This window comes from Pogoniulus pusillus, chromosome Z, assembly GCF_015220805.1.
Source record: "Pogoniulus pusillus isolate bPogPus1 chromosome Z, bPogPus1.pri, whole genome shotgun sequence".
NCBI lineage: Eukaryota > Metazoa > Chordata > Aves > Piciformes > Lybiidae > Pogoniulus > Pogoniulus pusillus.
This window is the reverse complement of record NC_087309.1, coordinates 48202155-48216348: the sequence shown is the minus strand read 5'-3', so window position 1 is coordinate 48216348 and position 14194 is coordinate 48202155. Positions and strand designations below refer to the sequence as shown.

The following is a 14194-nucleotide window of genomic DNA, read 5'->3' as shown; positions in this document are numbered from 1 at the left end:
CTGGTTCCCGGGTCCCGGGCGGCTGCACGGCCCGCACTGCCCTGCCTTGCCCTGCTTCCCTTCCCGGTGACCGCTCGCGGGGCAGCACCAGGTGAAGCGGCCACGGCAGCATACGCTTTACCTGAAAACAGTGGCGGCGGCACCGCCACCGTCTCTGTCCTGCTGCTGCTGCTGCTGCCTCTGCGTCGTCCCACTCACCACCGTGCCCCCGTCCCACCACACCGCTGAAAGCCGCTTCCCCCAGCCGCGCTCCCCGCCTCAGTTCCCTTGCGGCGCCGTGCCCGCCGCCGGCGCTGCCTCCGCCACGCCTCCCGGCGCGTCCGCCAATCAGCTCAGCCACGGGCGCAGCGCCCTCCCGCTGGTGATGGCGGCTGAGCGGCGGCTTCTGCACCGCCTGGTACTTCGCCGGGCACGGTCCCGCCTCTGGTTGGCTCCTGCAGCTGGCGGCCGGCGGCAGTGTTGGACTGTCCGCAGCTCCTGTCCGCAGCGAGGGCGGTCTGGGGTCGCTGTCCCGCTCGACGGCGCTGGATGGTGCTGACGAGGTGCGGGCACCCCCTCGGCCACGAAAGGGCGGGCTGGGCTAGGGAGCGACAGTAAGAGGAACATGTGCTTCTGCCTAGTTCCTCTCTGGGGATTTTTTTGGCCTTTATATTTTCTTTACCTCTTCACCAAATTGTCGTAATGTGTTACTTTGGTGGAGCGTGCCCACAGCAAAACAGGCGGCTCTGCTCCCCATTACCTGGGATGTGGCTGTCCAACCGGGTTCAGCTGTAGCGATCTCCAGGCTTTATGGACGTCAGCTCTGGGTCTGTGCCCCAAGGGACAGCCTGTTAGTAGCATGCCTGGGGTGATGAGCAACAAGCCACCGTCCTCCCCTCGGCCGTGTGCAGCCCTGCACCATGACAAATGCCCCTCAACTCCAGCCAAGCCAGAGCTGGCTTGCAGCAGGCACAGTTGGGTGGGTAGAGCTGGTAGCTGTCAGCAGCAGACAAGATGATCAGTTGATACCATGAATTGCCAGGTTTACTAGGTGCTCAGGTTTGCTAGGCTCCATGCAGTGCAGAATAAAATTTTATATTCCTTGCCCTGAGAAGTACACAATCCCCTGTGGATGTGACAACACAAGGATGTAACAACACCATGAAGGTGCAACAAGAGTCCTGCTGCTGAGGTATGCACTGTGTTTGAACAGGTCTGTGTTTAGATCCTAAATATGCATACATATGTTAGTGTGACTCAGCCATTGTAGGTGTCACTGTGAAAGAGGAGAAAGCGGTTTAAGCAAAGACATGACACATCCAGGCTGGCAAGAAATGGATGCAAGGGTAGCTGTGCAAGAAGCAAGCCAAAGGTTCATTGAGACCCCCTCTGTGGTGAATCCAGGTGCCAGGAGTTGATCTGATTGAAAGCATCCAGATGAGAGACATGTAGAACATCAAAAACATCTACTGCAGACAAAGTGCAAAGATCAGACCTTGAAATACCTTGTGAGGTAGAATAGAGGTAGGACTGGTTAAGCTAGACAGCCTGAAGTCACGATCAAAAGAAGAATATGTGATGGCTGAAGGAGTGGACAGCGTGCTTTAATTTGACTGTTGGGCATTCTGAAGCAGTGAATTATTTTACAAGTCTGATCAGGAATAACAGGAAAAAGTGGAGCAGTTTTACTGCAGCAAGTTTTACTGCAACAGATGCAATTGGCTGATGGGCATCCTTTTGGAATCCTTAGACTTTTAGAGGTATTTCTCCTGAGAAATCTTCTAACCCAAGGTATTTGATTGTACTGAGTATGGAGGCAGTGTGAAAATTTCTTATCAGCTAGTTTCTTTAAAAGATGCTCCTTCATGACTTCTTTATTCTTTGGAGAGCTTTTTCCCATGAATTCCTAACTTCACAAGCTTCCAAGAGACACTATAAGGATGCTTCCTGATGCATCATTTCTGTGTTGTTTCATTAGGATGCAGTTCACTTCAGGACTGCAGGTGAGAGATGACAGATCCTCAGGCCTCCAGAGTGACTGTGTGCATCTGACCCTGCAGGGGTGTGACAGAGCACTGCAAACACTGCAGCTTTGGAGTTGCAGGATCCAGTCCCCAGAAAATGGTAAAAATGCCTCATTAGCCTGTCTGGAGGTCTAAACATGCAGAATTACTTTTAAACTAAACAATAATTTGGTAACAGAGGCTGCTGTTTCTTCATGGGCAAAACCATCACTCTAATTTAGATACTAAACAGTGCAATTGTTGAGGGAAATGACAGTTCTCATCTGATACTTTTTTTTTTGGTGGGGACTGAAAATGCAGGCAGAAGTAGAGTTAAGAAGGAATGTTCCGTTTCTTCTGTCCAGACTGTTATCTTTGGCATTTGCTGTTGCTGAGGGCAAAAACAGCATGGATTTTGAAGGGGATTAGACAGACTGGCTGCTTGGAATGCCAGTGCTGGACCTTGGCCTGACAATAGGTGAAACTAGACTTGTTCCACAGGTGAAATGCAGGGCTAGAGTTGATTACTGTGCTGCCTGCCTCCTGGCATGTTGTCCTTCATCAGAGGGGAAAGTCTCAAGAGCAGGGTCCAATACCTCTTTCCTGCCTCGTCTCTGTTACTACAGAGTGTCTCTGCTTTCTTTACTGGTTTTCCTCTGTGAACCTGACTTCTAATTTTACCTTGAACAGCTCACTTGCTGTTTTCTCTGTCAATGAAGGAGGGAAAGGAGCCCAAAAGAGAAAAAGTAGACAACAGCAGTAGTTTGCATTGTTACAGCTCTAGCTGGCTTTACTGTTGTATCTGTTGTGACTTCTGTCTCAAGGTCACTACAGGTCTCTCACATCCCTTTGCCCAGCATTAACCCAGTGTCTCCAGAGATAATTTCCTATGTCTGATTTAGTAGGTGAAAGCTATGCAATACACCTTGCTCTAGGAGTGTTGCAAACCAGTTCTTTAATGTGAAGCTTGATGAAGAGGATGCATAACTCGAAAACTTGTGTTCCTTCTTCTGTCAGCTACTTTTAATAAGGTCTTAAGAACTGCATAAAGCACAAAACTTTTGCATGTAAATGAGCAAAAATGTGTGTAAATGTGTCTGATTAGGTCTAGATTTGTTGAGAAGGATATTCTAGAACAGTTGAAAGGTTAAGACAGTTGAAAGGTTAAGGCATTGAAGCAACATATAAACAGAAGGAATTGTCAAGGCAACAGTTGGTGGAAAGAACACAAAAGGGTGGAGTATGGGTAGAGGGTAGGATTATCAAGGTACAAGCCATAGACACTTGTCTTTGCTAAGGAAGACAACTGTAGTCTCCATCTGTCAGGAGATCTCTTGAGCATTTCTGCCAGAGGCTGTTTAGTGAAATACAATACAAATTGAGCAGGTCTTTTGTTCAGTACTAGTAACAGCCAAGTGATTTGAGCCTTTGCATCTTATCTCTGGGTGAGTTTTCTGTAATAAAGGACATGCAGCAAGGAAGAGAATCTTCTCTGGAAGTTCCCTTTCCTCTGGCAAAAAAAAAGTTCGGTTTGATCTTAGAAAAGGAGTTTCAAAGTGTGGAAGCTGAGAGGAAAAAACATGCTCATTGGAGGATTTGTGAGGAAAGCAGAGATCCCAAAGCATCAAATCTCTTTCACTACAGCTGCAAACTCCATTTTCCCTCCTTATTGGCATATTTTAAGCAGTGAAATTTCCTTCTGTTCCTCCTAAATCATCAAATCCACTTGTAAACTAAGATACCTATATTAATGGTTATTATCAGTGCCAAATATGATCTCCTATGATAATGTGGGCAAAGGTGGAGGAGGCTGAGCAGTGGAGTTGTATTTAAGTATACCTTAAGTTGATGAATGCTAATGGTATAAGTAATTTACTATGTTCAGAACAGAATCCTGTGACTTGTGACATAATATCATACCATCCTGCAGCAGTGGGGCTTTCAGCCAGCTGATGTGAAGACTGAAGTTGAAAGTGAATCAACACTTGCATTCTTTCTTACTCTCAAAGGTGAAAATGAATTCATACAGTGTAACTATGCTGTTCTACTACCACACATTGCGAAATGACTCATGTAAAATTCCCAGAGGAGTGACTGTAGTGGGGAGTCAGGAAAACAACAGGAAAAATATGTCCACAACTATTGTAGACATGAATTAAATATAAAATAAATAGAATGGATCACAAGAAGGTCAAGCATCAAAGACTGTGAATGGTGATGTTTTCCTGTCATAGCTAGGACAAAGGAAATATTGCTGTTTGAAAGTGTGTTCTTAAGTGTGTTCCAGAAGTTGCAACAGTAACATGGAAAGCAAACATTGTAGTGTATAAAGAAAAAGAATGAGCTAAATAAGACAGAGGAATCCAACAAAGAAAGACGCAAAGCTTGCTATCGGGCTTGCTAAGCCTGATAACCTTCTTGTTAAAACTAGGAGGAAGCTAATTAGTAGCATGCAAGTCGTGCTGGGCATCACAGTGTGATTTGATCTGCATTTATTTCAGTTCTGTGGGAGGGACAGAATGGATTTTATTTGGCAAAAAGTATGACATCAGCAATAAATGTTGGTATCTCAGCTAATCAGACTACTCTCACTTTCTACATATTTCCAGTATGTGATTCATTTCATGCTATAGAGAACATCTGAGGCTTGCTTGCTTTCTTCAACATACAGGGTGACTGAGGAGGTGGTGGAATCTCTGTCTCTAGAGGCTTTTAGGAAGGCTAGTTGAACAGCTGCTTGGCAGAAATTCTGGTTGTCCTGCCGCAGCCAGAGATGGAGCACATGACTGCTGGAGGCATTTCATATGTATGTGTGCACATATATATATATATACACACATATATATATATATGTATAAATTATCAGAGACACAAATCACACTTCCTCTTAATTAGATTTTCCCACCAGAAGCAAAATGGCTCCAAGATAGCTCCCCTACTCAGGTAGCCTTGATATCTGAAAACCAGATGACAGTAGCTGTAAAAGCAGAGGGCCTTACCTCTGCAATGCGTTCTGTTAGTAAGGAGTTTCTGCAGTTTGCTTTGGAACACATTTCCAAAACACGAAACTAGTGGAAAACAAGATTTCTGTGTGGAAGTCAGAGCCAGGAAATACTTTGTGTTCTTGAAAAATCTTCAAAATATTTTGCTTAAAACTCCCAAACTACTTTTTAGTCATCTGAAAGTTGAGTTTTTAATGCAATTTTTTTTCTCTAGTCTCCTAAATCTGACTAAATGTATGAAAATTCACATTTTGTCAAGAAACTTTTGAAAATCTTTAAGATTTTTTTTAATCTACAGACTATTGAGATGAATAAATGGAAAATGCTTTTCCATGTCTGAAGCACAGCATACTTGATAAAATAGTGTTATAAATATGATGTCTGCAAAAGCAACATCTGTGTTTATCTTTAAACCATGTAAAATTACATAAACATAGATTCTGCTTTCTGTGAAATCTATGAGTAATTCCTCTTCTGCTCTTTCAGCACTTGTATGCTAAGGAATAGAAAAGTCTAGGTTTGACAGCCATGCAAGACTCCCATCTTCTGTGTAGATAAGTGGTGTGGCATGAAGAGAAGTCTTGGGAAATTCTCATCTGCACTGTGTCACTTGTGCACCTACACCTATCAGGACCTTCTGAATAAGACCACTAGGAGTAATAAGACCCACCCTGAGGAATAGCATGTCTAAATTTCCACAGCCATCTGTAAATGTGTTTTCTACTGAGTCTGTTTTCCTAAATATGCCATTTGCAGGTTTTGGTATTGACATCTGATCACAGGGAAATTTATATCCTGCAGTAGTGATCTCAGTCTGATCAGTAGATGCAGGTTAGTTTAGGTTGAGATGATTTAGTAGTTTTCTATCAGTTTGTGTAGAGGAAGAGTTGTCTAATTTCTTCCAGTGGCATGAAGGTGGAAGAGGCCCCACCTTACTGTCAATTTTCTGAGATACCCTGCACTCTCAAATCAATTATTTATAGGAGTCACTCCTAACTGTAAGTTTCAGCAAGGGTAGTTGATAGCTGACACCTGGCCTTCTCTTGCAAAGTGCGGAAGATACAAGACCAAGTCTTGGGAAGCTTGCCAATTTAGACATGTTTTTGTAGAGCCTGCGAAATTTGCTGCAATATGGGCATGAATAATCCAAATTCTGCTAGGCAGGAACATGTGCTGTTGCTCCTACATAAAATACATCTTGAGTGACATCTCTAACAATTACAGTACTAGGAAGCAAATACTAAATTAGTTCTCGTCCTGTGAAGCTAGTAGGAGTTCAGGGCCGGAATAAAAGTGTATGCAGTTTCCTTTTGCTGCCTGGACTAGGAAAGCAGCTCTTTTTAATTGTAACAATAAGTGAATGAGTTTTCACTCTTTATTTTCATGGGCCAGACCTATAATTTTTTAAACATATCTGCAACATGATTAATTAGCTGTGTTGTAGTATTCAGTTGCTAACCAAAGGCATAGCTACAAGGCTTCTAACTTTTCATTGCAAATATTGTCACTCATGACTACTGCCATTCTAGCAAGCTCAAAATGATACTAAAGGTGCTGTGAGCTGCACCTTAGAAGGTTATGTTTCCTTAAATCTCAGAGAAGGCTGAGAACATTTCCTCCTCATTTTCATGAGGGCAAACACATGGCTTTAAGTTGCTTTTATTATTCCTGCTTAGTCCTCTTCCATGATAGGAACAGCAAGTGAAACTGATATTCCACCTTTCAGCCAGAGAATGAGCACATGTGTACCAGAGAATATGCACATGTAATTGATTATTAACTGTGCCTGTCATCTTGGTAGGGTGTTTGTGTAGTTTTATGGCTGTGATGTAGTTTCAGTACTAGAAGAAGATGTGTCTTATTGTAAAAATGTTACACAACTATTAGAAGGATATTAGTGTAGAACAATCAATTGTATGAGCAATTAGTGCTTGGAACCCTTGTTTGATGATGTAACATCCAAGCTTGCTTGGAGCAAATTGGAAAGCCTGGACTAGATGGCCCTCAAAGGTCCTTTCCAACCAAAATTATTCTGCAGATCTGTGATTCTATGAAAGCTCAATTGCTTTTATTTTGATTTGGAATGTAGCAATCAGTAAATTACCACAGAATCAGTCAGGGTTGGAAGGGACCACAAGGATCATCTAGTTCCAACGCCCCTGCCATGGGCAGGGACACTCTACTCTAGATCAGGCTGGCCAGAACCCCATCCAGCCTGGCCATAAACACCTCCAGGAATGGGGCCTCAACCACCCCCCCGGACAACCCATTCCAGGCTCTCACCACTTTCATGCTGAAGAGCTTTCTCCTCCAGTCTGAATCTCCCCACCTCCAGCTTTGCTCCATTCCCCCTAGTCCTGCCACTCCCTGATAGCTTAAAAGGTCTCTCCCCATCTTTTTTGTAGGTCCCCTTCAGATACTGGAAGGCCACAAGAAGGTCACCTGGAAGCCTCCTCCAGACTAAACAGCCCCAACTCTTTCAGTCTGTCCTCATTATATGTGGCTTTTCTAGAAGAACATTAATGTGACACATGCTACTAGAACACTATTTTAGTAATATAAAAGTAGGATTTGACAAATGCATGTGATCTAGTCTATTTCAGTACAAACTGAATAGTTCAGAAATTACTGTCTTTGCAAAAGTTAAAAATAGGGAAAAGAAGAATGCTATTCTGAGGAAAAAATGAAGGTAAAAGCTTCAAGAGCTCATATCAATACAATTATATCAGCAGTTTGTTAAACTGAAAAACCCAACCAAAGAAGCCCTCTGTTACTAGCAGAACAAGAAAATGCTATCCTTGGTGTTCAGTTGTCATCTTCATACTATCAGCAAGCCTCAGAGTAACAGAATAGTGTAATGTTTTCACATGCAGCAAAAGTGGTAAAACCTCCTTCCATTCTGACTTTATCTCTTAAACCACAACGAAAGGGATGGTGAGGAGAGGGGAGGGACACATGTAGGGTAGCCATACTATTAAAGTAAGGTGTTAGAGTGTGAAGAAAAGAATGGAAATTTGAAGATAAGGGTGAATTTGTCCATGCTTGTTCACATTTCATGTACGAAAAAGTATTTCCTTTCTGTATGACATTGGAAACTAAATGCATTTTGAAAAAGCAGCACCTACCAAGTGACTGTACAAGAGAGTGGACATAGAGTGGAGCTATGTATTCTGTGGCAGTATTTGTTATTAGTGTAGGGAGTTGGTTTATTTTTGGGGGATGGATAGATACAAGATTGGATAGTGAACAAAAGTCAGTGGCTGGTACAAAACTACCATGATGCCCTTCAGATCAAAATGAAAGAGAGCTATGTTGTCTAGACTAACTTGGTTTATCAGCTGCCCTTGTTTGAGTGTGCTGGCTGCCCAAAGCAGAATCTATGTTATGAAGTGCAGTTTGTTCATGGAACTTGCTGCTGAAAAGAGATCTCTTCATGTGATGCAACTGTGGGTTATGATAGAGTCACAAGTTTTTTAAGAGACAGGAGTGCCCTCTGGCCTGTTTCCTGAAGAAACACTTTTTTTTTTTTTTTTTTAAGTAAAGAAATTTGGGGAACTTCTAGTTAATCAACTATGTGACACTGTATGTCACATCTCAGAGGGATCTTCTGACAGCTTTGAAGATGTAAAAAATAGCTTAACTCAGTACAGAAATGGATCATGACAGTAGTCAACATCAAAAGTTGTGAATGTGGCACACACATTCAAAAAAAATGGTTTGATTTTCTGGAGACAGAAGATGCTGAGGGCTTGGGTATAGAAAAAAATCACAGAGCATATAGACTATAGGAACAGAGTGATCTAATGATGTGCACTGTACAAAACATCATGCTTAAAATCAGGACAGAAGATTTGCTGCTTCAGCAAAACATTTTCTTGGAAGTTGATAAAAGGAAGTGCTATTAAAGCAGTGTGATATGTTCTGAAAGTGTGACTATTCTTGTATGTAACTGTACTCAAAACTGGAACTGGATTGTGGGAAGAAAATCCCCCACCTCACATTGCTCAGCAGCATCTGAGGACTATGATTAATTTTCTTCTGGAAGGCTACGAGGCAGAAAATCATGGTCCATGGTGGGACAGTATACCTGTAAGGTTGTCTTCTCTCAGTATTTGTACAGCATTCAGCAGAGAGACTTTTAGATATTTTGGTAGTACATACAATTTAGGTATTTACTGCTAAAACGTCACCTAGAAAAATTCCAAGTTAGGTGAGCCTATAACTTATCTTGCCTGATTTATGTGCCTTAGTCAAGCCGCACTTGGCTTTCAGTTGATGCAGTTAGTAGCAACAGAATGGAAGAAGCTGGAGAGCAGAAATGTGGCTAATACAAGCCACATAGAATTTGAGTTGTAGAGATATGTGTGATAGATTCACCTGTGGAAAAAGTTGTAAGCAGGTGTCTCTGAAGAAGAGTGTTTCTGCTTTCAGCAAAGAGAGGCATAGGGAGGTCTGGGTGAATGCCGTGTGTTGTGTTGCACATGCTGTCCCAAGGTGCCGCACTCAAGAGGTCTAGAGGAGCCAAGGGCCTGTTGAGTTCACAGGACAATATCTCAGTTTTAAACCACTGAAAGTTTTCCTTAAATTTGTTGTTTGTTTTTTTTTCTCCCTGTTGCGTGGTTGCTAATGATCTACGAAGTGCAGAGAATGGTTAGAGTAGGATTTCAGTGAAGGAGTAGTGAACTCAGAAAGAAACATATTCATATGACAAGTCAAGATGTCTACAGATATTCTTCATTATGGGCTGGGAGTTCTACCTTGTTTCAAGTAGGATAGTATCATAGAATCATAGAATCAATCAGGTTGGAAGAGACCTCCAAGATCATCCAGTCCAACCTATCATTCAGCCCTAGCCAATCAGCTAGACCTTGACACCAAGTGCCTCATCCAGTCTTGGCAACTCCACCACCTCCCTGGGCAGCCCATTCCAATGGCAAATCACTTTTTCTGGGAAGAACTTCCTAACATCCAGCCTATACCTCCCCCGACACAACTTAAGACTGTGTCTCCTTGTTCTGTTGCTGGTTGCCTGGGAGACTGGCCCCCACCTGTCTACACCTCCCTTCAGGTAGTTTCAGACGTCAATGAGGTCAGCCCTGAGCCTTCTCTTCTCCAGGCTAAACACCCCCAGCTCCCTCAGCCTCTCTTCACAGGGCTTGTGTTCCAGGCCCCTCACCAGCTTTGTCACCCTTTAGTTCTCTGTAGGGCTGCCTGGTCTATATGTCTGAGTCTCATACTGTCATGTAAAAACTAAAATGGGAAATAAGTCATTCCAGTAAGCTTGGCGTGTTTGTTTCCTGCACAGTGCTATATTTCATATCGTATCGACACTGCGTAGAGTTTTTGTGAGCCTTGGCAAGAAAAGCTGAAGGCAGATGATCTCTAGAGATGCTCTGAAATAGATTTCACTTCCTACACTTCATTCTGAAGCCTTGGTATTCCTTGAAGAGTCCTTTCTTTCTCCCTCCATAAGAGCAGCAGGATTTTCAGTGTGTTGCCCTTGCTGTCTCAGTCAAAGGATACCTCCTTGAGATAAGTTATGCAGGGTGATGAGGCCAGTGTGATTACAGAAAAAGGCAAAAACTTTTATTACCATTTTCAGGTAAAATAACAGGTGTCCTTAATAGTTCTGCTACAGGGGTGTCTGCACAGCAACAGATCTGATCCATAACTCTCAGTTTTAATGGGCTTATGCCCTGTGCATAGATGCATTCTGTGCTTATCTTTGGAGCAGGCATTGCAAAGATATCCACTCTGAAGATCTGAATGGTAAGAGGTGAAGAGCTTAGGTCACCTAGTGTCACCTTCTATGCTTAGTACTATCACAGTTCTGTTCTTGTTGCAAGTTTTGTTCTTCCTAAAAAACTCCTGTTGGAGCTGACTTGTGTGTGTGACCTTGACTTGGTGGTACAGGGTGGTACAGAGAGAAAGTGTGGTAGCCCATGGGGTTGTTGCTACAAGTAGACAGTTTCCCTGCAGTTCAGACTCCCAAATAGTTATCTGTTCCATAATGCATCAAGCATTTGATCCACTGAAAGAGAGCAGTGAAAAGCTAAGGGAGCTCTTAAGAGTCTGCACAGCCTGATCTGTAGCAGGTGAACTCATGCTTTATATATTCCCTTTATCCTGTGTCAGACCCATAGCAGCAGAAAAAGCTTGTGACTTTCTTTTGACCATATAATGACCATAGAACATAGGCCTGAATAGGCAGGTTTACATCTAACAAGTCAAAAGTTTTGGCTTCTTACCAGCCTTTGTTTATACATAATCATAGAAACATAGAATGGTCTGGCTTGGAAGGGACCTCTGAAGGTCGTTTAGTCCAGCTCCCTAGATCAGGCTGCCCAGAGCCCTGTCAAGCCTCACCTTGAATATCTTCAGAGATGGGGCCACAACCATGTCCCTGGACAATCTATTTCAGGGTTCTACCACCATCATAGTAAAGAACCTGTTCATATCATCCAATCTAAATCTGCTCTTCTCTAGTTTGAAGCCATTGCCCCTTGTCCTATCACCACAGACCTTTGTAAACAGTCTCTCTCTATCCTTCTCGTAGGCCCCCTTTAAGTACTGAAAGGCTGCTATTAGGTCCTGCCAGAGCCTATTCTTCTCCAGACTCAAAACCCCCAACTCCCTCAGCCTGTCCTTGTAGCAGAGGTGCTCCAACCCCCTCATCATTTTTGTGTCCCTCCTCTGGACCCCTTCCATCAGATCCACGTCCTGCCTGTATTAAGGGTTCCAGACTGGAACACAGTACTCCAGGTGCAGTCTCACCAGAGCAGGGCAAAGTGGCAGAATCACCTCTCTGGATCTGCTGGCCACAAATCTTTCGATGCAGCCCAGGATGTGAATGGCCTTCTGGGCTGCAGGAGCACACTGTCTGCTCACGTCCAGCTTCTTGTCCATCAGCACCCTCAAGTCCTTTCCCAGAGAGCTGCTTTCTATCACCTCATCTGCTTGACTATGTTGATAGTGAGGACTGTACCAGCCCAGGTGCAGAACTCTGCACTTTCACTTGATGAACCTGATGAGGTTCACCTGGGCCCATCTCTCCAGCTTGTCCAGGTTCCTCTGAGTGACATGCTGTCCCTCTGGCATATCAGCAGCACCACTCAGCTTGGTGTCATCTGCAGACTTGCTGATGGTACACTCGATTACCTATATAATTGAGAAACAGTACAGATATCCCTCAAAGGACACCACTTGTCACTGCTCTGCATCTGGACTTCAAGCCATTGAGCACTACTCTCTGGATGTCACAATCCAGCCAATTCCTTATTCATTGAATAGTCCACCCATCAAATCTCTATCTCTCCAACTGAGCAGAAAATACAGACTTGAGTTCTTGTAGTCTGTTCTGCTCAACTCACCTGGCCACAGCCATTGTGCTGGAACCTTCTCATCTGCGGAAGAGCTGGTCTAGATCCTAGTGGGGTACTGTGATGGATTACCAATTAAGTCCAGTGGGAGCTTGATTAGTGATTAAGAAAGAAAGGAGACCATTTCCTGGGATGGCTTTAATGTGTCAATATAATTTTTAATCCACTAAACTGAAGCTTTAAAAGGGAGGTACAGTCCTCTGTCATGCCATAAAAGTCTTGACTGTTAATTTGTTTACATATGTCTACTGCCATCAGCAGACTTCATCTTATTTAAGGAACTAAATTGGAAACATCCTTAGGAAACAGCCCTTAGAAACAAAGGGGTCCAGAAAGGTTGGCTCTACTTCAAGAAAGAACTCCTGAAGGCACAGGAGCAGCTGTGCCATTGTACCAGAAGATGAGCCAACAAGGGAGACTGCCAGACTGGATGGGCAAGGAGCTGCTGAAGGAATTAAAGATAAAAAAGAGGATGTATCACCTTTGCAAAAAAGGGGAGGTATCCCAGGAAGACTTCAAGGATGTTGCTAGGAAAAAATTAGAGAGGCAAAAGCCCATTTAGAACTTAGGCTGGCCATGGCTGTTAAGAAGGATTAAAAATGTTTCTGTAAATATATTAATGGCAAAAGAAGGGGCAAGTTCAACCTCCAGTCCTTATTAGATGGAGATGGGAATATAGTAACAAAAGATGAGGAAAAGGCAGAGGTGCTTAACACCTTCTTTGCCTCAATCTTTATTGGGGAGGGGAAATTAATTGATGCAAGATGATGTTTTTCCAAGATTAACACTGTTTATTAATGTTGCTATTCAGAACTCTCACCACCCCCGACCACTAATTTTAATAATATTTTGTTCTTACACAGTCATGGAAACATTCTATGGATAATATCTAGATCTAGTAATAACCAGCAAAAGATATAAACATTAATTGAACTGGAAGAGAAGATTCTCACGGTTGAATGCCACTTGCAGTCAATATGCTGCATGCCCAGTAGATAGGCTCAAGGAGCTCTTTCTGCTCTATGGCAGCAGGCAATGGAGAATTACAAAGAGGCATTGAAGCATTTACTCACAAATTATTAATATTACCCTCGTGGGGGCTAGCCACAGTCCAGACAGTGCCCAAATGCTGTCAGGGGACTCTGTCTTGTTGGACATTGAGGCTTGAATCTTCCCGGCTTCTGGGGAAAGCATGCAGACAATCTCTGACCTTGGTCTCCTGCCTTCTTTTGGATGATCTGTGTATATGTCCAGGAATTCCAGGCAGGACCTTCAGGTGCAGAGGCAGGGGGTCGTGCAGTCTCAGCACAATGTCACACTGGTCACACAGGCTTATTGCATGCAGGCATCCAGGGTCTGCTGCTGGTGACTCGTGGCAGTGGAGTTCACCAGGCAAGCAATAAGGCAGTGTGCAAGAGCAGCAGGGCTGGGCACAGCAGAGAGCACAGCAAAGAGCAGGGAAGGTATACCTTCTAAGTGCTAATGTTGTTCCTGGTAAGATCTACTTTGTATGGCTGCTAAGATTTACAGTGCATTTTTTCATTTGTTTTTAAGCCCTGATTAAATTAGCAGTTGACTAAAATACATGCTGTGGGGAAAAAAAAGGAGTATAAGACTAGTTAATAATTAATAATTTATTATTTTCTGATTCCAGAATGCAGGTGTGAAAATGAGTGACTAATTTGTTGTTTAGATGGGAAGGAATTTTAATCTTTCATAAGAACATCTTGGCTGTGTGTATGCTTGTCTCTGAGAAGGAGAGATGGAATTCTTCAGTGGGCAATATATGAATATTATCTGAGGCAGTGCTGAAATTGAGCAAGAAACCTGT

The 14194-nt window shown here is 43.3% G+C and overlaps 1 protein-coding gene across 2 annotated transcripts in view; it reads right to left on the bottom strand.

Annotated features, from left to right (window-relative positions):
- PIK3R1 (phosphoinositide-3-kinase regulatory subunit 1) overlaps nt 1–305 on the bottom strand; it is a 63763-nt gene extending 63458 nt beyond the window's left edge. For both annotated transcript variants that reach the window (XM_064140795.1, XM_064140794.1), the window contains exon 1: nt 122–305. The gene's annotated coding sequence lies outside the window, so the exon portion shown is untranslated. The remainder of the gene's footprint in view (nt 1–121) is intronic.
- Between the last annotated feature and the right edge of the window lie 13889 nt (nt 306–14194).